Below are 22902 nucleotides of genomic sequence, written 5' to 3'. Positions count from 1 at the left end.
AGGCAGGCCCACCCCTCCCCCCAGCCCATCCCAATCGTTGTCTTCCCTCCATCCCAGACTGACCCTGTCCGCAGAGTGGCAGCAGGGACCCCACCCCAACTGATTACCCCTAGGCCTGCCCACAATAGGCCCCATCCCCTTGACATGGGCACTTTGCCCTTTGGGCAGGGCCAGGGGGCACAGGCTGGCACTGTCAGGGTGCCCAGGCCCAGGGGGCATCACCCCCAGCTGCCTGACCCTCTGGGGGGGCCCGATTGCCCCCCTTCATTCCAACGGGGTCTCCCGCTAGTTCCCCAAACATGGGGAGTTAGTCTCAACCCTGCAGGAATGAAGTAGTCCTGGTGTGGTGGGATATTCAATGGGGATATATACATATTTAAAACATATTTTAAAAAGATTTAAATGATCTGTCCGCCTTCCCACCAGTTTCCAGCGTGGTCTGGACTCCAACTGTTTGCCGGCCCTGGAAAATGCGTATGTGTTCTCAGCACATGCGGAAATCCCTGTTCAAGGCTGGAGAAGTGCATCTCCCACCCCAACTCAACGGAAAAGATACAGGCCGCAGTGGGAGAATCATGGCCTGAATTTCTGTTCTGCTTTTGTTGAAGGCACACCATGAAGTATTGACAAGTAGAACTCCAGCAAGGGGCCCCAGACAATTGGTGCCTTCCCAGTTTTGTCCATATAAATATTCATACAACAGTTCAGTGTCAACAATACCCATTTGATGGATTGAGGAGATGAGAAAAATGGCCATACATCGTGACTTTAATAATGTGCAATAGCTTCTTGAAAGCATATAACCGCAAAAATATGCCCCTTGCACTCAGAAAAGTAAAATGCTATATTGATGAATAATGTTGCACTGCAGGAAATTGGAACTTAAACTTTTTAAAGATCGTTCCAATTATATTATTTTGCTATAAAGCTATAAAATTATCAAAAACTCAATTTGGTTTGATGATGGGTTAATTCCATACTACAGACGAAGCAATTACACTGCAGCCCAAAAACACACTTAATAACTTTTATCCAAAATTAAATTGGAATTATTCTGAGTACATTCTCAGGCCTGGTATTGGATTATTAAAATGGTCATTTTGACTCATGGTCTTCCTTAACAGCCAAACCCTTTTTCCTAATCTTTGCAGGTCGTTATTTAATTCAATCCATGTCCAAATGCAGCAAGACCGGTATAATGTCCAGGCTTGGCAAGTAACATTTATGCCACACTCAGAAAGCTCAACACTATTCAGGACAAAGCAGCTCTCGTTTGATTGCTACTTCTTCCACAAACATTCAAAGTCTCCACCACAGACAAAAGGCCATGTGTGCCACCTACAAGATGCACTGAAGGAACTCATCATCATTCCTTAAGCAGCACTTTCCAAACCCACAACCATTACCACAAAAGCAGCAGATACAAGGGAATACCACCACCTGGAGATTCCCCTCCAAGCCACTCACCATCCTGACTTGGAAATATATCACTGTTCCTTCACTGACATTGGGTTAAAATCCTGGGATTCCGACCCCAACAGAATTGACCATGTGAAACTTCCCCTTAGCAAAGGGGGGATTAACAGGGTAGATGGGTTACTGGGATAGGGTCTGGGTGAGAATGTTGTTGGTGCAGGCTCGATGGGCTGAATGGTCCTCCTTCTGCACCGTAAGGATTCTATGAACATCAATGTGTCCTGTTCTTTTGTAAATGTTGCGAAGCATTGTCTCAAAATAATTTCTAAATATGATTTTTAAGGTCAGATTCAAATCTGAAATTTACATTTTGTTGCAAAGATAGTCTCTGTTTCTTCTGGAGACCTCCCACACATCCTCGATTATTTGGTGATGTCTGGTTTTCTGACATTTTTTGGATTCATTTTACGGGCTGTGGGCATTGCTGGCTGGGCCAGTATTTATTGCCCATTCCTTGTTGCCCTTGTTGTTGTGGTTCCCCCACCCCAATAAGACAGTTTCGATGGACCATCTGTTCTATTCGCGTCTTCTGCTTTTTGCGTTTGTATATTTGCTTTTAGTTCCATATCATTAAGCGTTGGCATGTGCGGACCTCAAATCCCCTATCTCCTATCAAACACCTGTTAGTTAGTAAGTATGAATTGTTTAGCATGGTCATTTAACTACATTAACATAATCAAGCCATCAAGTTTCATCACTTATAGACAGCTCTTAATGGCGAAACTAAAATGCCCAAGTTGCTTTGCAAAGTTGTAATGAAAAGGATAAACGATGAGCAAAAGAAGCAGATAATAGGAGAGGTTTCCAAAAAGCTTGGTCAAAATGAAGGGTTTAAAGAGGTTCTGAGGTATATGTAGAGAAGTGAAAGACTTGCAGTGCGTGGATTCATGGGCAGCTGTAGACACAACTGTCAGTGGTAGGGCAAAGGGAGGACAGCCTTTAGAGGTGTACAGGAAGCCTATTTGAGGAATCGTGAGGTGGGGGTTACAGGGTTGAGGGGAGGTTACAGAGTTAGGAAGGGATGAGGCCATGATGTGGCTTCAAGCCACAAATGAGAATTTGAAGTTTGAAATATTGTGGAACCTGGAGGCAATATAAGTTAGCAAGGACAGGGCTAATGGAACCTGGCCTGGAATGGGACACAGGCCGGGGAGTTTTGAATAAGCTGAAGTTTATGGTAGGTAAAGGATCAAAGATCAACCAGGAGGACATTACAGTTGTTGAATTTGGCAGATGAGGGTTTTTGCAGCTGTTAAACTAAGGGGGTAGTGAAGGCAATTAAAGATATGGAAATCCTTTTGACAGAGGTATGATGGGGTTGGAAACTCAGTCAATGGTTGAGGAGGCTACCATGGTTACAAAATGAGTGAAGAAGGACAAACTACAGAAATCCCACTTCTGAACACATAACCTACCATTTTATATGGACATGATGCAGATGCATCTGTTCATCTCAGTATCAGTAGGAGTGACTATCACACAGTCCTTCTGGAGAGGTGATGGCTTGGTGGTACTATCACTAGCCTGTTAATCCGGAAACTCAGCTAATGTTCTGGGGACCCGAGTTCGAATCCCACCATGGCAGATGGTGGAATTTGAATTTAGTAAAAAAAAATCTGGAATCAAAAGTCTAATGATGACCATGAAACCATTTTTGATTGAGGGGAAAAACCCATCTGGTTCAATAATGCCCTTTAGGGAAGGAAATTTGCTGTCCTTACCTGGTCTGGCCTACATGTGACTCCAGAGCCACAGTAATGTGGTTGACTCTCAACTGTCCTTGGGCAACTAGGGATGGGCAATAAATGCTGGCCAGCCAGTGATGCCCAAGTCTCATGATTGGATGAATAAGATGGAGTCCTGTCTTCACACTGAGGGTACCCTCCGTCATGTTGTGTGGCACCACCACCATGCTAAATGGGATAGACTTCAAACAGATCTTGCAACTCAAAACTAGGGAGGAGGAGGAGTTGTGAGGAGTGGGGAGCCATGAGGAGGTGTGGGCCATCAGCAGCATCAGGACTATACACTGCAATCTCATGATTTGGCATATCCCCCATTACCACCTAGCCTGGGGATCAACCCTGCTCTAATAAAGAGTGCAGGTGGGCATGCCAGCTATATCTAAAAGTGAAATGTCAACCACGTGAAGCTACACCACAAGACTGCTTGCAAACCAAAAAGCATAAGGAGCAAGGAGTAGAGCTAAGCAATCCCACAACCAGTGGATTAGATCTAAGCTCTGCAGTTCTGCCACATCTAGCCGTGAATGGTGGTGGACAATTAAACAACTCACTGGAGGAGGAGGCTTCACAAATATCCCCATCCTCAATGATGGAGGAACCCAGCCCACCAGTGCAAAAGTTAAGGCTGAAGCATTCACAGCAATCTTCAGTTAGAAGTGCCAAGTGGATGATCCATCTGAGCCTCCCTGGAGGCCCCCAGTATCACTGATGTCAGTCTTCAGCCAATTCAATTCACTCCACCTGACATCAGAAAATGGTTGAAGATACTGGATACTGCAAAGGCCCTGACAATACTCCAGCAATAGAACTGAAGACTTGATCTCCAAAACTTGCCATGCCCCCAACCAAGCTATTCCAATACAACTATAACACCCGGCAATGTGGAAGATTGCCCAGATACATCCTGTACACAAGAAACAGGACAAATCCAACATGGCCAATTGCTATCCCAACAGTCAGCACAGTAATGGAAGGGGTCATCAACACTGCTGTCAAACAGCAATTACTCAGCATTAACTTGTTCATGGATGCTCAGCTTGTGTTCTGCCAGCACCACTCAGCCTCTGACCACATTACAGCCTTGGTTCAAACATGGACAAAGACCTCAATGCCAGAAATGAGGTAAGATTGACTGCCCTTGACATCAAGATGGCATTGGACCAAGCATGGCATCAAGGAGCCCCAGCAAACTGGAGTCAATGGGAATTGGGGGAAATCTCTCCACCATTTGGAGTCATGTCTGGCACAAAGGAAGGTGGCTGTGGATGTTAGAAGTCAATCATCTCAGTTCCAGGAAATCGCTGCAGAGTTCCTCAGGATAGTGTTCTTGGCCCAACCATCTTCAGCAGCTTCATCAATGACCTTCCTTCCATCGTAAGATGTTCGCAGATATCTGCGCAATGTTCAGCACCATTCAGATACTGATGCAGTCCACGTCCAAATGTAGCAAGACATGGACAATATCCAGGCTTGGGCTGACAAGTGCCAAGTAACATTCGTGCCACACAAGTGCCAGGCAATGACCAACTCCAATAGGAGGAGATCTAACCATCGTCCTTTGACATTCAATGGCATTACCAACACTGAATGTCCCACCATCAACACCCTCTGACCAGAAACTGGACTGGACTAGCCAGATAAATCCTATGGTTTTGGAGGAGTCATGGAGTCAAATGGCCTCTTTTGGTCTTGTAACTCACTTGGAGAAAGGGGGAGTTGGTACAGAGTCAGTGGGCAGAATAGATAGCAGGACTAGTTAAAAAAAGGATTTACCTCACTGCACAGGTCACGATATTGATGAATAATCGCAAATTTGGATTTTGACCTTGTTCATCTTTTTTCTTCTTATGAAAGAGACTGATGCATCTTTGAAACCTAGATGAACATGGTTCACAGATTTTACTTGTTAAATCTCCACATCGGTGAAATAATAGATGTTTCCTGCAATATTAACAAGCTGATTGGGAGCCCTTTGAATTTAAACCTGGCTGGTTTACTGATATATATTATTAATATCTGCATCAATGTAAGCAGCAGGGTGTTGTGCATCAGCATGAACTGATAGCTGTTTTATTCTGAATTGCTTATTAAAAATTCGACAATCTGGAAAAAACAAAGCAGGTATATAGAATGGAGCTTTGCAGACAAAAATGGAAATAGCAAACAGTGTTATCGCTTCCATTTAACTCTCCCCATACGTAATTTATTTGTTTTATATACACCAGTTGCATCAAACATAATACATTGTAATGTTTGGCAAAACAAACCATTCTCTGGTTTTCAGAAAGAATGAGTCATTCTTTAATTTCTTGGAAAGGCAACTATATTTTTTGTATCAGACTTTGCGAATCAGTGTACGCTCCAGTCTTTGGGGCTGGCAAGTGTAGTAATTCCAGCCACTGATCCGGAAAGGTATTCCTATTCCGAGGAATTTCTATTGTATAACATTCTTTAATATTTTTCACTGGCATTCCATTCTTCATTTTCAAATCGCTTATCTTTGGGTGACACAGTGGTTAGTACTGCTGCCACACGGCGCCAGGGACCCGGCTTCAATTCTGGCCTTGGGTGACTACCATCAGTGTGGAGTTTGCACATTCTCCCCATGTCGGTGTGGGTTTCCTCCGGGTGCTTCGGTTTCCTCCCACTGTCCAAACATGTACGGGTTAGGTTGACAGGCCGTGCTAAATTGCCCCATAGCATCAGGGGTATTAGCAGGGTAAATATGTGAAGTTATGGGGATGGGTGGGATTGTTGTCAGTGCAAGCTCAATGGGCCAAATGGCCTCCTTCTGCGCTGTACGATTCTGTGATCTTTCTGATGAGCAGTTTCTGTAAGAAGGAGTTACACTAAAGCTTCCAAGCATCGGTTAGGCCTTAGCTGAAGCACTGTGTCCAATTCTTAGCACCAAACTTAAGGAAAGATGTGAAATCCATAGTGATTTATTACAGTAGAACTTAGAAGTGTGAGCAAAATTGCAATGGGTGGGAGTTGGAATTAAAAACAGGAAATGCTGGAACTACTCCGTAGGTCAGGCAACATCTTTGGAGAGTGGAATAAAGTTAATGGTCAGAATTTTACACGACAATGGTGGTCTCTGCCATAGGGACCTGTTCAGGTCACCCCCGAGCAAATGTTATGCCTTAATTAGCTCAGGATGAGGCTTCTGCTCTGCTTCTGGGAGTAAATCCCAACCGATCAAATGGCCAGTAGCTTTCCAAGGCCAACATTTGTTCCAGGAGCAATAGTCACTGCTGACCCTACAGGCAGTCCCCAACAAAGAGGTGCCAAGAAGCCAGATACTGAGGTAAGGCTGGCAGTGAGGGAATGGAGGCCTGGGTTCCCGAGGCCAGGAGGTGGGAGACTTGGGTGGAGAGTACCATGAATGGGAGTTGGGCCTAATGAGCTCAGGGTATCCAAACAAGAATAATCCCCATTTAAACCCATACAATTAGCCCAAGCGGTTTCACCTGATGAGCTTACCAAGGACACCTCCCACCACTGGTACGATACCAGACCTGGCAGGCGGTGACCATTAAATAGCTAATATTTAGCCATTTAAGGTCCACAACTGGCCCGAAGGCCGGTGGACCACCTGACGTTTCCCCTGCCACTCGTAAAATGTCACCAGAGCTGGGTAGGTGGTGGGCACAGCACCAGCACTGCCACAGCACCTGATTTTACAACTTCCCCACCCCATACCAGGTGGGCAGGGTGGGAGGCATAAAAATCCACCCAATAGTTTAAGTCAATAACCTTTGATTTGAAAAGGAGATATCAGCAACGTAATGGATTTAAAAAACAAGCACAGTGATGGGGAAAGCTAAGGGAGGGAATGAATGAAGGGGCAGAAAGATTTGTGACATGGAGGAAAGCATCTGTTGTGGTATCTGTCCCTCGAGTGTGGGAGTTCTAGTGACTAAAATTCTTTTTATTCAACATATGTTGGGAGATCAATCGTCTGCTGCCCTTCTGAGGGTCTGTTGCCCAGTAAAAGAGTTTGCAGCTCAACTCATATCTCAAAGTTAACCCAATAAGTTAAAGCATGAACACAATGGGGAGAATTGACCACGATCGGTCCTGGTGGTGTGGGGGGTGGAGGGGGAGGCGAATGGTTGATTGCAAAGACCACCTATAACTGGATGGGGCAGTGACAGTTCACTGTTCTCTATGAACACGGAGATCTGCACATGCGCAATGGTGCCCTCTGCTGCTATCAGTTGGCTTTCGGGTGAGGTTGGCCAAACCCACTCCCCCTGTTGGCGAGAAACGAGCTTGGCCTCACTCTTTTCACAGGGTCAGGTAAGATTCGATTTTTATGTCGCCCAAAAACACGGCACGATTTTCGACTGTTTTCACACTCGTTTGGCTCTTTTTGGCAGGGTCGCCCACCCACCCCCCCAACTTTGTCTTGCAAATACGATTTAAAAAGTTAACTAAAGTAGTCAAAGCACAAACACACTGTGCTACAGTTTACCCGTCACGCCTGAAAGGATCTCATGTCTAACTTTAAACTATTACTATTCAAACTGCATTCGCGTATTTGCAAAGCTGTGAAACGCACATCTAAATATAAGCTTTAACATCAAATGGATTCACCTCTCCACATCGGCATTTAACTGACAAAAGGGCTGATGAGTCAAGGCAAAAGGGGGCGGTAAAGAATGAGTAAAAGATTCAATAATAGATTCAAAAATAGAATTGAAAATGTACTTGTAAAGGGAAAAGATTTGTGAGGCGGTAATGAAAGAGTGGGGAGGTGAAACTATTTGGACAGTCAGTGCTGACACATTCGCCAACTGTGCCGCAAGGTTCCCTGATCCTATACGCCTAAATTCCCCCCAATCCTTCGCACATTTAACTGAAAGTTAAACGGGCTTCTCTGCCCATTGAACATAAGAACATAAGAAATAGGAACAGGAGTAGGCCATCTAGCCCTTCGAGCCTGCCCCACCATTCAATGAGATCATGGCTGATCTAAGTGAAGTGGTGATTCCTCATTGAAGTGGTGGAGGCTACCTCGCTAAATTAAGTCACGGGTAGGTAGGTTTTTGATAGACAAGGGAATTAAGGGTTATGGGGACAAAGCGGGAAAGTGGAACTGATCCACTTCAGATCAGCCATGATCTTATTGAATGGCGGGACAGGCTCAAAGGGCTAGATAGCCTACTCCTGCTCCTATTTCTTATGTTCTTAAAAGACCAAGTAATTTGAACAAAGGAAAACGCCTTTTGTATTCCCCACTTTAAAATCCCAGGGGTTTTTCTTTAAGCTCGCCGTTAAACAATGAACGTACTAACTGAGTTACTTCACGGTCTAATGTGATCTTTGCTGACAAATTATTATAGTGCATTAGCCTTTTAGAAGCAATCAAGTCAGCTGGCTGTACACATTGCAACATTGTAAAACAATTCCAAATTCATCACGGAAAGTTTTCTTTCACATTTACAAACAGCAGATAAATGATTGTAATAATGCATTATAGATTAACGTAATTACGAAGCCTTAAAGGTACCAATTTCGCAAAATACACACAGAGTGGATTATTAACATAAATTATAGTAGATTTTGCTTTACTCAGAGCAAATCCCAGCAACAATATAGGTTTCAGCACGACCTGATTTAAGCCGAAGTCACATTTACACCTAATAAATAAAACATAAGTTAATGCAATATATATCACTGTGGAGTCTATAAGGATTTGAATAATATATAGCCTCGGAGCCCAGTGATTTATTTACTGCAAGTGACTCTGACTGGGAAGGTCTTAGAGGACAGCAGCTACTGCACGGAGAAATGCTGTGCAATATGACACTCACTCCAGTGAGGTCTAAATATTGTAAAGATAGTAGATCTTCCAGTATTCGGTGAACGTGATATCCCTGCAAATCAAGCTTCCATACATCGGAATGTGAGAATTATTTTTCCGTCATTTCGCAGTCGTAATATCAGACACTCAATGTTCCTCCGTGCCCTTTGACATCTACTATGTTGGAAGTGACTGACGGGAAAAGATTTGTTGGCCCATCCAGCTTGTTCTATACATTATGTGGTAGCGCGGTGGCACAGTGGTTAGCACTGCTGCCTCACAGCACCAGGGACCCGGGTTCAGTTCCAGACCTTGCAGATTCTGCGCGTTCTCCTTGCGTTTGCATGAGTTTCCCCCCCACAGTCCAAAAGTGCATGATTGGTCATGCGAAAGTGTCCCTTAGTGTCAGGAAGGCTAACAGGGTAAATTTGTGGGGTTACGAGGATAGGTTGGGATTGTTGTCGGTGCAGGCTCGATGGGCCAAATGGCCTCCTTCCGAACAGTAGCGATTCTATGATTATCATATCCACTCTTCTTCACCATCAGCCCTTACTGCCTGTGCGATCATCACCTCAACAGCTAAGCCCCGGACTGATATACATGTGGTCTATCAAATATGCTGCTTTCAGGACCTTTTAGACACCACGGGCAGGATTTTACAGCCTCGGTCAGGCGGGACTGGAAATTCTTGCCCAAGGTCAACAGAGATTTCTGCTGTTGGACCCTTGACCGCGATGATTCCATTGCGAGCAAGGTGGCAGAGTTCCGGCCTATAGGCAGAGTTCTCTGGCCGTTCACACTGGCAGGAGTTCCTGGGCCCGCTGCAGTGAAAGACGTTCTAACTGAGTGCCAAATTCTCCGTCCTTACTCGCAGTGGAGCCGAGTATGAACAGCTGGAAAATTCCAGCCAATGTTGTAAAGCCAGCGGTTGGAAGGTTGGAATACTAATTCATGCACAGGGCTGGCCTCTGGCAGTAAAGTAAGTCTTCCTGCACGTTGCCCTCAGCAAGGTTCTCCAGCTCTAACCTCCCCTTACTATGTGGCATTTATCCATTTCCTACCCCGGTTATTCTCTGATCTCTCTAAGACCAATCTCTCATTCATTGTCCAATTAGGGCCATCTTTTATGGTTCTGAAACTACTCCAAGCTCTCAAAAAATCCAGCCAGATAGTTTTCATCCAAGCATTCTGGCTTGGGGCCATTCAAATCACTAAGGTGAAAGTGTCAAATCTAGTATCATGACTCCTTGGGATATTGGAGAATGAGGAGTGACCTTATTGAGGTGTATGAAACCATGAGGGGCATAGTTAGGATGAACGTACAGTTGTCTTTCCCAGGGAAGGGGAATTGAAAACTAGAGGGCATAGGTTGAAGGTGAGAGGGGAAAAATTTGAAAGGGACCTGAGGGGCAACTCCTCCACGGAGAGGGTGGTGCATACATATATGGAATGAGCTGCCAGAGAAAGTGGTCGAGGCAGGTACACTAGCAACATTTAAAAAGCAGTGGATCCTGAATTATTCACAATTTAGTTTCCTACTTCTCACCATTCCATAGAATCCCTACAATGCAGAAGAAAGCCAGTTGACCCATCCAGCCTACACCAACAACATTCCCCACAGCATGGATGGGAAAGGATTAGAGGGATATGGACCAAATGCGGGCAATGCGGACTAGCTGGGAGGGCACCATGGTTGGCACAGCCCAGTTGGGCCAAAGGGCCTGTTTCTGTGCTGTATTGCTTTAAGACTCTCTATTACTGAGACGCTCACACCTTCTGTTTCAAAGACGTGCGCTCAACAAAAACGTTAGGACTTTGAATAGTGTGGATGAGCAGAGGGATCTAGGTGTATGTGTACATAGATCCCTGAAAGTTGGGAATCAAGTAGATAAGGTTGTTAAGAAGGCGTACGGTGTCTTGGCATTTATTGGTAGGGGGATTGAATTTAGGAGTCGCAGCGTCATGTTGCAACTGTACACAACTCTGGTGCGGCCGCACTTGGAGTACTGTGTGCAGTTCTGGTCCCCACATTACAGGAAGGATGTGGAGGCTTTGGAGAGGGTGCAGAGGAGGTTTACCAGGATGTTGCCTGGTATGCAGGGGAGGTCCTATGAGGAGAGACTGAGGGATTTGGGGTTGTTTTCACTGGAAAGAAGGCGGCTAAGAGGGGATCTAATAGAAACATATAAGATGATTAGAGGTTTAGATAGGGTGGATGGTGATAGCCTGTTTCCTCGGATGGAGAAAGCTAGCACGAGGGGGCATGGCTTTAAATTAAGGGGGGGTAGTTATAGGACGGATGTCAGGGGCAGGTTCTTTACCCAGAGGGTGGTGAGGGACTGGAATGCCCTGCCTGCTGCAGTTGTAAATGCGCCTAGTTTGGGGGCGTTTAAGAGATTGGTGGATAGGTTTATGGACGAAAAGGGATTGGTTTAGATTAGTGGGTCAATGTTTTTTTTTTAAAATAAGACTGGTCGGCGCAACATTGTGGGCCGAAGGGCCTGTTCCGCGCTGTAATGTTCTATGAACTATGTTCTATGTTAGATTTTTCCCTTTAGAAAAGGTGTCTTCTGCTAAAACAGTGCTTCCCTGAGTGTCCATGTATCAGATGGTATTTTTGTCACTCCATCCTTCCCTCACCAAAAAGGTGTGGTGCTATCTGAAACATTAAGGATTTCTCAATTCGATTAATGAGAATGATATGGTAGCAGGATATTCTGCGGTTTTATTTCTCTCAGGAATGATATGGAGAAACTTTGGCTGCCCTTTCTCAGGAGATACCTGCAGGGTGTGAGAGAGTGACTTGTCAAGAAGGAAAGAAAGAAGAAAAGTGTGTTTGGAATGGTAACAAAGCTGGCTTCTTGTCTGAATTATTCTGGATAAATTCAGATATGGACAAAATCAGTGTTGCCCTAGATCCTGACTTATTCACGATTTAGCTTCCTACTTCTCACTATTTCATTGAATCCCTACAGTGCAGAAGGAGGCCCAGCCAGCCTGCACCGACAACAACCCCACCCAGGCTCCATCCCCACAACCCTACATATCATCCCTGCTATTCCCTCTAACCTAAGCATCCCAAGACACTAAGGGGCAATTTAGCATGGCCAATCAACCTAACCCTGCAAATCTTTGGACTGTGGGAGGAAACCAGAGCACCCGGAGGAAACCCATGCAAACACGGGGAGGACATGCAAGTTCCACATAGGCAGTCACCCGAGCCGGGAATCAAACCCAGGTTCTTGGAGCTGTGAGGCAGCAGTGCTAACCATTGTGCCACCATGCTGTCCTGGTAATCAAATACATAAACACTGTACAGATGGAATGTGCTCACAGCTTTAAAATGGAAACATGGGACATGGGTGACAGCAGGTTTTCCGTGAACGTCTGTGGAATCCAAACCAGACGGTGAAACCAGGGTGGATGGATTTGTGCTGATTGAAAAATAACATTGTCCAAAAGAAGGATTCTCATGCTATGGGTCAGAAATGTTCAAATACAAGTTGAGTCCCTGTTGCAGTCAATCCCAGTACAGTCACAATTTGTCTGTTAGGAATAATCCCCAGAATTCTACTGCCCCGTCCGCCACAGAATCGGAGCGGGCGAGGAGCAGACAATGGAAAGGTCCGTTGACCGCGAGCAGAATTTTCCAATCTCAGATTAAGCAAACCCGTAAAATCCTGCCCAATGTTATCCACACTATCTCAGTCAAACGGGGCGGTAAATAAATATATAGATGCTATATATCTACCAGCCAGACTACTTTATAATTTTTTTCCCATTTTTCAAAACGGATACTTGCTGTGCTGATAGAATGGCTGCAGCTGATCACACGCTAGCTTCTAGAAGTTTCTGAGCAGTTTGAAAGGGAGTCAAGGCTAACCTTAAACCTCCTGGAACATTGTGCTCCCTGTGTAAGCATTCCAGCCAAGCCAACACAATGGTCTCACCAACGAGATGTCTGCTCCAGCCAGCTATGGTCAAAGGCAGCTGTTTACAGCTCCTGATCTCCAATCTGGTGCTAATGACCAAAGTGTTACCTATTCCAACACTCAATGGTTCTCAACCAGGGGCCTTATTTAGTCAACTTTGGCATATCAGCTACGATTCTCACCAGCTTTTACAGATGCATCATAGGAAGCTTTCTTTCTGGTTGTACCACAGATTGGTACGGCTCTTGCTCTGTCCAACACTGCAAGGAACTACAAAAGGTAATGAATCCATCACACAAACCAGCCTCTCAGCCATTGACTCTGTCCACACTTCCCACTGTCTCGGCAAAGCAGCCAGCATAATTAAGGACCCCACGCACCTCAAACGTTCTCTCTTCCATCTTCCGTCGGGAAAAGGATGCAAAAGTCTGAGGTCACGTACCAGCTGACAGCTTCTTCCCTGCTGCCAGCAGACTTTTGAATGGACCAACTTTGCATTTAAGTTGATCATTCTCTACACCCTAGCTATGACTGTAACACTAAATTCTGCACTCTCTCCTTTCCTTCTCTATGAACTGTATGCTTGGTCTGTATATCACTGTATTGCAATACATCTGACAATAATAAATCAAAATCAAAAACTTGATTGTCTGCAAGAACATAAGGAATTGTGAATCTAATTAAACCCCTCAAGATCCCAGCCCCAGGAAAATACATCCTTTGTCCAACATTGAGGAGGAGTGGTAGGAGGTATGTCACATGACTTTCCCCAAGCTACAAGAAGTTATAATATTGCCCTTTTGCTGTTTGACCTTGGAAGGAAACAGTAGCTCCAGGCAAGCAGCCTGTGCTGTCAACCACCTTACCATCAAGCTGGTGGCAGCTGAAAGGACTCTGGCCCTCAGCAAAACTACTGGAACATTGGAATTTGTGCCTTCAAGATTAACTCACTCTACATGCCTTCTCCCCTCATGGGGGTCTTGTTTCAGGGAAAGGGATCACCATGTAACAGTCAGCCTCTGCTCTGAAGAAACATTCAATTAGACTTCTGATTGCAGACTCTGGGCACATGTAAAAACCCTAACTTCACAGAAACCCTAAAGTGCAGACAGAGACCATTCAGCCCATCGAGTCCGTGCTCGCAACAATCCCACCCTGGCCCTATCCCCGAAACTCCACATATTTACCCTGCTAATCCCTCCAACGTACACATCCCAGGATACTGAGGGAGAATTTAGCATAGCCAATCAACCTAACTTGCACATCTTTGGACTGTGGGAGGAAACAGGAGCACCTGGAGGAAACCCACACCAATATGGGGAGAATATAAAAACTGCACACAGACCGTCAGTCACCCAAGCCAGGAATCGAATCCCGGTCCCTGGTGCTGTGAGGCAGCAGTGCTAACCACTGTACCACCTTGCCACTTCTGTATTTTATTGTGGTCTGCCCTGTACCTCCTTCCTTTCCTTCATCCATCTTTGTATTGTACGATTGCAAAAGAATGGACATTGAAAAACCCATCTCCCATGTTTTGGTCTGTGTGTGAGTTAAACCAACACCTCTTATCCTATTTTTTCTTGAGTTTGCTGTTCATGTTATTCATTGGTTATTGGAACACTCCAAGTTTAAGGGATGGGGAGAAGTGCTACCCACTCAAAGGAATAAATTAAAAGTTTCAAAAAACTCTCTACTAATGGATGGGTAGCGAGAGGAGAAAACAGGACTGTTAAAATTAGTCCTCCCCCATCCACTGCCCCCACGAACCTCCCACCCCCACACCAACATTACAATACAGAGAGGTGAAATTTTTGCCCTTGCAAGTTACCCAGTGTAGTGAGCAGCCTTGCAGGCTTGATAATAAATGAACTCGTAAACTTGACTATTGCTGAAAAAGCATCATTTTTGTTGAAACTACTGCCTGTCACGTACTTATCTGGACAGTCACAAAATTGTTTCATTTCCAGGAAGCTACATATATTAATGCACAGTTCCCTGTTCTTCGCAGATAGAAATATCTTGTCCACAGATGGCTCCCCTTTCAACTAAACAAAATGACAAACACTGTGTGGCTCATTCCTCAGGGCAATGCCTTGACCAATCGGAGTCAAGCCGCCTGGTTTAAATTTCAATCAATGTTTGGCAGTTAACTGTCAGTCACCATCAACTGGTCAATTCTCTCTGCAATGCCTCAACTAATCAGAATCCACTTGCCACTCTCTTCTCATACAGCATCATGTTGTTGATTCCTCTTACATTGTGTTGTTGCAAGTGTCCTGATAACTGCAAGATGAAAAGCTTCCGCAAAAATTGCCTCTTTTTTCAGAAATACCTGTTGAGTGGTAAGATTTTTAAACCATTAAACATTAAGGCACTGACTGAACTAGTATCGTGCAGTTAAATGATTTTTTTTAAAAAGCTTATGAGCTAACAAGAAGGAATTTACACATGAGATGCAGCAATTGATTCAAATGATTGATTATGATTGTAAAACACAAATGCTGATACTTTGAATGTATTATTATTGATTTTAAGGAGTATTGTTCACTCTGGTCTCCTGGCAGCTGCTGGTTTAAATAAAGTTTAATGCTCGGCATCACAGTATAAAGACATTCAGATAAAGCCGTATTTTGAGAGAACAATTGAACCTCAGAAATATCCGAGATTTAGCTTTTAAAGTTTTGGTTGAAAAGAATGTTTAGCACACTTAATCTTATTTCATGAGTAGGGTTTATTCACTGTCCAGACGAGATGGACTGGTGCCCAGATGTGGTATCACGAGTTAGTCTGGTTAGACAGTGACCTTTAAAGGAACCCTTGAGAACATTTATTTGAACTCTGGGCTGAGCATCTTAGGCTATTTGGCAACCGGGGAGTGGGGTCAGCCAAGACAGGAGTTAGCTTCTGGATTTCATGGACTAATAAAGTACAGTTACGTTGGGATGCAATCAGCTGAAGTGTTTGACAGATATTATTGTTGATTTGTGTGTCCTAAAGATGATTGATTTAAACTTACTAAAAGATGGAAATGATTGAGAAAACCTATAATTGATCTGTTTTGAATTATATATATTAGATTTCATCTCAGAGATCTGGCAGCTTTCTCAGAGCTGCCCTGACCCTTTGATGGTCTCCTGGCAGCTGCTGGTTTAAATAAAGTTACGCCTTTGTCCAGAAAAACCTGTCTCGTGAATTTTGTATTGTCTAAACTTGAAGCAGCACCGTTCACCTCAGTTACTCCACCAACAATCGCTCGTCATAGAATCATAGAATCTTACAGTGCAGAAGGAGGCCATTTGGTTTATCGAGCCTGCACTGAGCACAGCCCCATGCAGGCCCTATCCCTGTAACCCCATTCACTTACCCAGCTAGGACCCCTGACACCAAAGGGCAATTTAACATGGTCAATCCACATAACCTGCACATCTTTAGACTGTGGGAGGAAACCGGAGCATGCAGAGGAAACCCACAAAGACACAGCAAGAACGTGCAAAGTCCACAAAGACAGAGGCCCAAGCCAGGAATCGAATCTGGGTCCTTGGTGCTGTGGGGCAGCAGTGCTAACCGCTGTGCCACCCCTTTGAGTGAAGAGTATTTGTCACATTTTAACTTTTCCAGCCAGGAGTTTACCCAGGTATGGTCTGAGTAAAACAGATACAATCCTCTGCCTTAGAATCCCTACAGTGCAAAAGGAGGCCATTCGACCCATCAAGCCTGCACCAACAACAATCCCCCGCCCCCCCCCCAGGCGCTATCCCCGTAACCCCACATATTTATACTGTCAATCACCTGACACTAAGAGGCAATTTAGCATGGCCAATCCATCTAACCCCCACATTTTTGAACTGTAGGAGGAAATCTGAGCACCCAGAGGAAACCCAAGCAGACATGGGGAGAACGTGCAAATTCCACACAGACAGTGACCCAAGGGCAGAATTGAAACAGGGTCCTGTATCACCAAGCAACGATTTGAACGAATAAATATTTGTACCATTCTCATGTACATAAATTGGTCTCCAAACATTTGCTTTTCATTTCACTTTTATTTCGCGTACCAAGGAAAAGCATATAGTGGGAACAATTTCATTAAAATAATGGCATCTCATGGTCTTGATATTAAGACAAAATTGCCTTGTGTTCACCGGAGCAGAGGCAATTGCATTCTGGTGGAAAAGCTCGAGGCTATTGAATTATGTATAGTTAAAAAATCCTTTTTGCTATTTCAGAGTCTAAGAACCGAATTGGCTGCTTTAAAAGAACTGCTAAGCCACATTGACTATAAATGTCACGGTAGCGCAGTAATCTTTTCTTGTAAATATTGGTCCAGGAAACCATTTAACCGATTAAGAAGGGAGAAAGTAGTGCAGACTCGTCCTTACTGAGCTCTCAGCCCCAAGCAGCAAGGAACATGTGCAATCTGTTTAAAGTGAGACCTCCTGAATGAAGGAACTAAATCGGATTTCTAAAGTAGAGATATTTTATTCCTCTGGTATGACTGATTGCAGGTCCAGCTATACTTTATTTATGTCAAGAAAAAGCTTAGTGACCATCTAACATCAAGCGCCACATACCGCGCGTTAATTTATAATCAGCCACTTCCTATGTTTCCATTAGGAGCATTTGGCTGAAGTTTCAGTATCTCCTCCCCAAAGATGCCCCATTGTAATCCTGGCAGGTATTTGTTTATTTGTGTCACAAGTAGGCTTACATTAACACCGCAATGAAGTTACTGTGAAAATCGTCTAGGCGCCACACTCCGGCGCCTGTTCGTGTACACTGCGGGAGAATTTAACATGGCCAACGCACCTAACCAGCACGTCCTTCAGACTGTGGGAGGATACCGGAGCACCCGGAGGACACCCACAGGCAGATTCCGCACGAGACAGTGACCCAGGCCAGGAATCGAACCCGGATCCCTGGCACTGTGAAGCAGCAATGCTAACCCCTGTGCCACCATGCCGTCCGTGCAAGTTCTCCTTGCAGGAAAGCACACATTCAGAGAACTCGCCTTCATAAAATGTCCTTGCTTGAATCGAGCATTTTTATTCTGGCGTGGCTAGATGATTCAATTAAATATACGCAGTGGTTCTCTCTGTAACTCACTCTGCAACTCCCCCTACGGTACTCAAGAAGATTAACTCAAAGCCAGATGAAAATCATGTATTACTCTGAAACAAAATAAACTACAGTAATCTAATCAGGAGTTTCCATTTGTTTATGACATTTCTGTTTGCACTTAAACAGCAAAACAATTTGCAGGATCTTGTTTCACATCGCGCTGGTGGTTAGTTCGCACAAGGTAGACGCACATTAGCAGGAAAGGGCATCTATTGTATTTCAGCTGAAGTCAAATTCTGTCCAAGAAAGGACAGTTTCTTGTGGAAGAATGATCTGGCAAATGGCTACGGTTGAACCTGCTTATTTTACAGTGGTAGTCTGACACATTCCTGAAACAGGGCAGGTTAACCAAAGGCAATCATGGTCTTCCCACTTTGGATTCTTGGGCCCTGATTTTACCGGCACGGCTATCCCGAAATCGGGGCCCGTGAGCTCGCGGAACGGCATTCCCCATGGGCTTCGGGTGCGATCTTCCGAGCCTCAGGCAGCCGTGCCAGTAAAACCTGGGCCTTGAAGTGAATGTTACTTCCAAATCAGACACCTGGCACACTAACAAAACAGCTCAGTTCAACCTCAGCTGAAGCAGTTTAGCATTTCCATAATCCACAATTTGCTCCTTCTGAACAAAATTTAGAATCATAGGATACCTACAGTGCAGAATGAGGCCATTCAGCCCATCTAGTCTGCACCACCTCTTAACAGAACATCTTACCTAGGTCCACAACCTACCTTATCCCCATAATCCCATATAGTTAGCCTGCAAATCCCCTAAATCTATACATTTAAGGGGCAATTTAGCATGGCCAACCATGCACATGTTTGGATTGTGGGAGAAAAACCAGGGCACCAGGGGAGAATATCCAAACACAGACAGTGACCCAAGCCGTGAATACGAACCTGGGTCCCTGGAGCTGTGAGGCAGTGGTGCTAATCACTGTGTCACCTTGCCTCCTCACTTGCATTCAGTGAGATTTGCTGATTCCTTCACAGCCATCTTCCTCTCTGGTTAGGTTGGATTCATGGTCCAGCTCCAGAGGTGAACGGAATCTGCTAAACACAGTCACAAGTTGCTTAACCTGGGTGGCAACCGCAATTCTAGTCAACCGTGACAAATTTAATAGCACTCTTGCCTCTGAGTCGCAAGATCCCATGCTCAAATACAACTCCAAAACTTGAGGACAAAGCTGCTGACATTTCAGCTCAGTGCACTTCTGAGGGAGTTGCCTTTTGGATCTGATCTCAATCCGAGGTGCTGTCTTGGCTGCAGCTGAAAGTTCCCATGACATTATTTTCAAGAAGAAGGTGGCACCATGGGCGGCACAGTGGTTAGCACTGCTGCCTCACAGCGCCAGGGACCAGGGTTCAATTCCAGCTTCGGGTGACTGTCTGTAGGTGTGGAGTTTGCACATTCTCCCCATGTCTGCACGGGTTTCCTCGGGTGCTCCAGTTTCCTCCCACAGTCCAAAGGTGTGTGGGTTAAGTGGATTGGCCATGCTAAATTGCCCCCTAATGTCAGGGGGATTAGTATGATAAATATGTGAGGCTATGGGGATAGGGGCTGGATGGGTTTGTGGTCAGTGCAGACTTGATGGGCTGAATGTCCTCCTTCTGCACTATAGGGAGTCTGTGATTCTAAGAGACGGAAAGCCCTCCCTGCTGCCCTTGTTAATATTAATCCTTCAGACAACATCACAAAAAGATCATCAGGTCCATTGTAACATTGCTGTTTGTGGCAGCCATGCTTCCTATATTACAACAGCAAGTTTTTGGGCGGCATGGTGGCGCAGTGGTTAGCACTGCTGCCTCACAGCGCCAGGGATCCGGGTTCAATTCCGGCCTCGGTTCACTCTCTGTGTAGTGCTTGCACGTTATCCCCATGTCTGCGTGGGTTTCCTCCGACTGCTCTGGTTTCCTCCCACACTCCAAAGATGTGCTGCTTAGGTCGACTGGCCGTGCTAAATCGCCCCTTAGTGGCAGGGGGTCTAGCAGAGTAAATGCACAGGGTTACGGGAACAGGGCCTGGATGGGATTGTTGCCGGTGTAGGCTTGATGGGCCGAATGGCCTCCTGTCGGAGTGTAGGGATTCTCTGATTCACTTCACAAGTGCTTCATTGATTGTAAAGTGCTTTGGGACACCTAGTGGTCATGAAAGGTGCTACATAAATGCAAGCCTTTTTTTTCCCCCCTCATTTTTGCTTTCAGTCCAAGCTAATTTTGCTTGGTATTGGTCAATTTTCTTTTATTGCTTTCCAAGTTGTACCTTTGAGGCACTGGAGTTGCATTGCATCAGACACAGAATAATCAAATTAGCAACTGGCATCTGTTCGCCAAGCACAAGCTCCACATTAATTATGCATGCAAATCAGTTTATAATTAAAATTATATACAGCAATACAAAAGTTCCCAACACCCTCTGCTGCCTTTAAGCTGAGGCAAGTGCTGTAACATCATTTTGTTCTTAAACAACAAGAGTAAAATCTGTCAGCTTCTTGATAAAAAAAAGATACAGTTGTCTGAGCGTATCTGTGAATAACTCGATTTACATTCCTGTCAGCAAGGTAAGTTTCCTTGTGGTACTCAGTGCCAGTTTAAAGTCAAAGACACGCAAAGGAAAAGCTGAGGAATTCTAATTATATCTATTCTTTTCATGTTTACTCAGAGCGTTGTTACACAACTCTCTCAGAAGATAATGTATTCATACATACAAAGACACAGCTCCATTCCTGGTTAGCGTTAGGTGAAAACTACCACCACTTAGTATCTCGAAAATCGTTGTCGCTCTCAATCATCGTGTGTGTATGTGTGTGTGTGTGTGTGTGTGTGTGTGTGTGTGTGTCTCTCTGAGTGTGTTTTACTTACAGTACCTTCAGTCACCTGAAATTGGAGCATGCAAAGCAATCTTGAGGAACGATCCTTAGCTCATGTTAATGATGAGATTTGGGGGTGGTTATATTGCCAACTTTAGACAGCAATAGCACACGTTAGATGAATTTCAATCTCAACCTGCAAATAAATTGGTAAGTTATACTCAGCCTTGCAATTCTGTACTCTGCAGCCCCGTGTCTTTCACCAACACAAGTGTCAAGAAAGCGAGGATTCTGATTGCAATGAAATGTGCACGATGGCTGACACATGTTCATTCCTGATTCCAGGGATGAAGGGGTTGACATATGAGGAGAGATTAAACAGTTTGGGCTAATACTCGCTGGAGTTTAGAAGGATGAAAGGGGATCTGATCGAGGTATCATACAATCATAGAATCCCGGCAGCGCAGATTGAGTCTGTACCGACAATAATCCCACCCAGGCCGTATTCTGCAATCCCACACATTTACCCCACTAATCTACATATCCCAGGGTGGCACAGTGGTTAGCCCTGCTGCCTCACAGCGCCAGAGACCCAGGTTCAATTCCTGGCTTGGGCCTGTGTAGAGTCTGTGCATTCTCCCCATGTCTGCGTGGGTTTCCTCCAGCTGCTCTGGTTTCCTCTCCCAGCCCAAAGAGGGAGATAGACACATTTCTAATAAAAAAAGGAAAGAGGGATATTGGGACCGGGTGGAGGGGTGGATTTGAGACCAGGGAGAGGTCAGCCATGATTTAGTTGAATGGTGGAGCAGGCTCGAAGGGCTGAATTTGCCTAATTCTGCTCCTAATTCATGTATTCTTCTGTTCCTGTGAAATCAACATCTTGAAAAAGCCACATGCTGGAAATTGGAGGCTAGCTTACCCACGTGTATTGATTTTATTTTTGGGTAATGGAACAAGCAACTATTCCAGCACAAAATGCCTGTCTACAAGTGATTACACTCCAAAATGCCTGTCTACAAGTGATTACACTCCAGCCAACACTGGTAGCTTTTTTGTATTAAGTCAATATTTGTCAATCCCTCCACTGGTTGAATAGTTACAGCATTCGGTTCATTAATACAATGCCCTCACATGACTCATTTTGCCTATGTTTATGTATATCCAGAGCAAATACAGCTTAAATGTTGAAAAGCATCAAATGCCATTCACGTCACATTGACTCACAAGTCTAATGTCAATTAGACAGCTCGAGAGAGAGAGTGTGCTGTCGAGATAAGTGAACTTTTCCACTGCCGACAGGTTCTGGTCACGGACTGAAACCTTTGGTTTGGGATAAGATTTTCCAAAGAACGGGTTGGCGCGTAACTACAATCTTTTTTTTATGCTGGTCGCAAAGCTGAACTTCTTCAATCTACTGGAGAACAAGATCATCTTATGTTGCACGTCCAGCTCAGAATCAGCAGCTACTGCAATCATTGGCAAATAGGTTAATGCTATGTCATTGGCCTGGCTTGGTCTCAGATTCACCAGCTTCCTATCCATACAATGTCTGACTCAGATACCAGAATGTAGAAGAAGATGGAGAGCATGGCAGGTGAAAGCATGTTGGAGTGGGTTATCACAGAGCCCTGGTTAACTTCAATGATGACTGAGAGAGACTCAGAAGATTCACCATCATCCAGGAGATGCTGTTATTGGTGATGGGGGGAGAAGTGATATTCCTCTCTGACTGCTAAGTTTCTTTGTGCAGGGGAACAATGGAGGCATTTTTGTGTTCCTGTGGGACAGTTCTTTTCTCTGACAGAGACTAACAGAGCTCAGTAAGTTCCCCGACCTGGCATCGACCCACAGCTGTGTAGACTTTGGCTGGGATATCTCGAGCTCCTGGGGCTTTGCTACTAGACAGCAGTTGGTTGGGTTCCTCATTTCGAACATCTTGGGAAGGTCATCAGGATAGCCGTTGATGGCAACCTCAAGGCAGTCTGATGATTGCTCCTTTATTGATGGATGAAGGC

Source organism: Carcharhinus amblyrhynchos, chromosome 20 (genome assembly GCF_965287045.1).
Source record: "Carcharhinus amblyrhynchos chromosome 20, sCarAmb.v2.hapA, whole genome shotgun sequence".
Classification (NCBI taxonomy): domain Eukaryota; kingdom Metazoa; phylum Chordata; class Chondrichthyes; order Carcharhiniformes; family Carcharhinidae; genus Carcharhinus; species Carcharhinus amblyrhynchos.
This window is presented reverse-complemented; position numbering follows the sequence as displayed.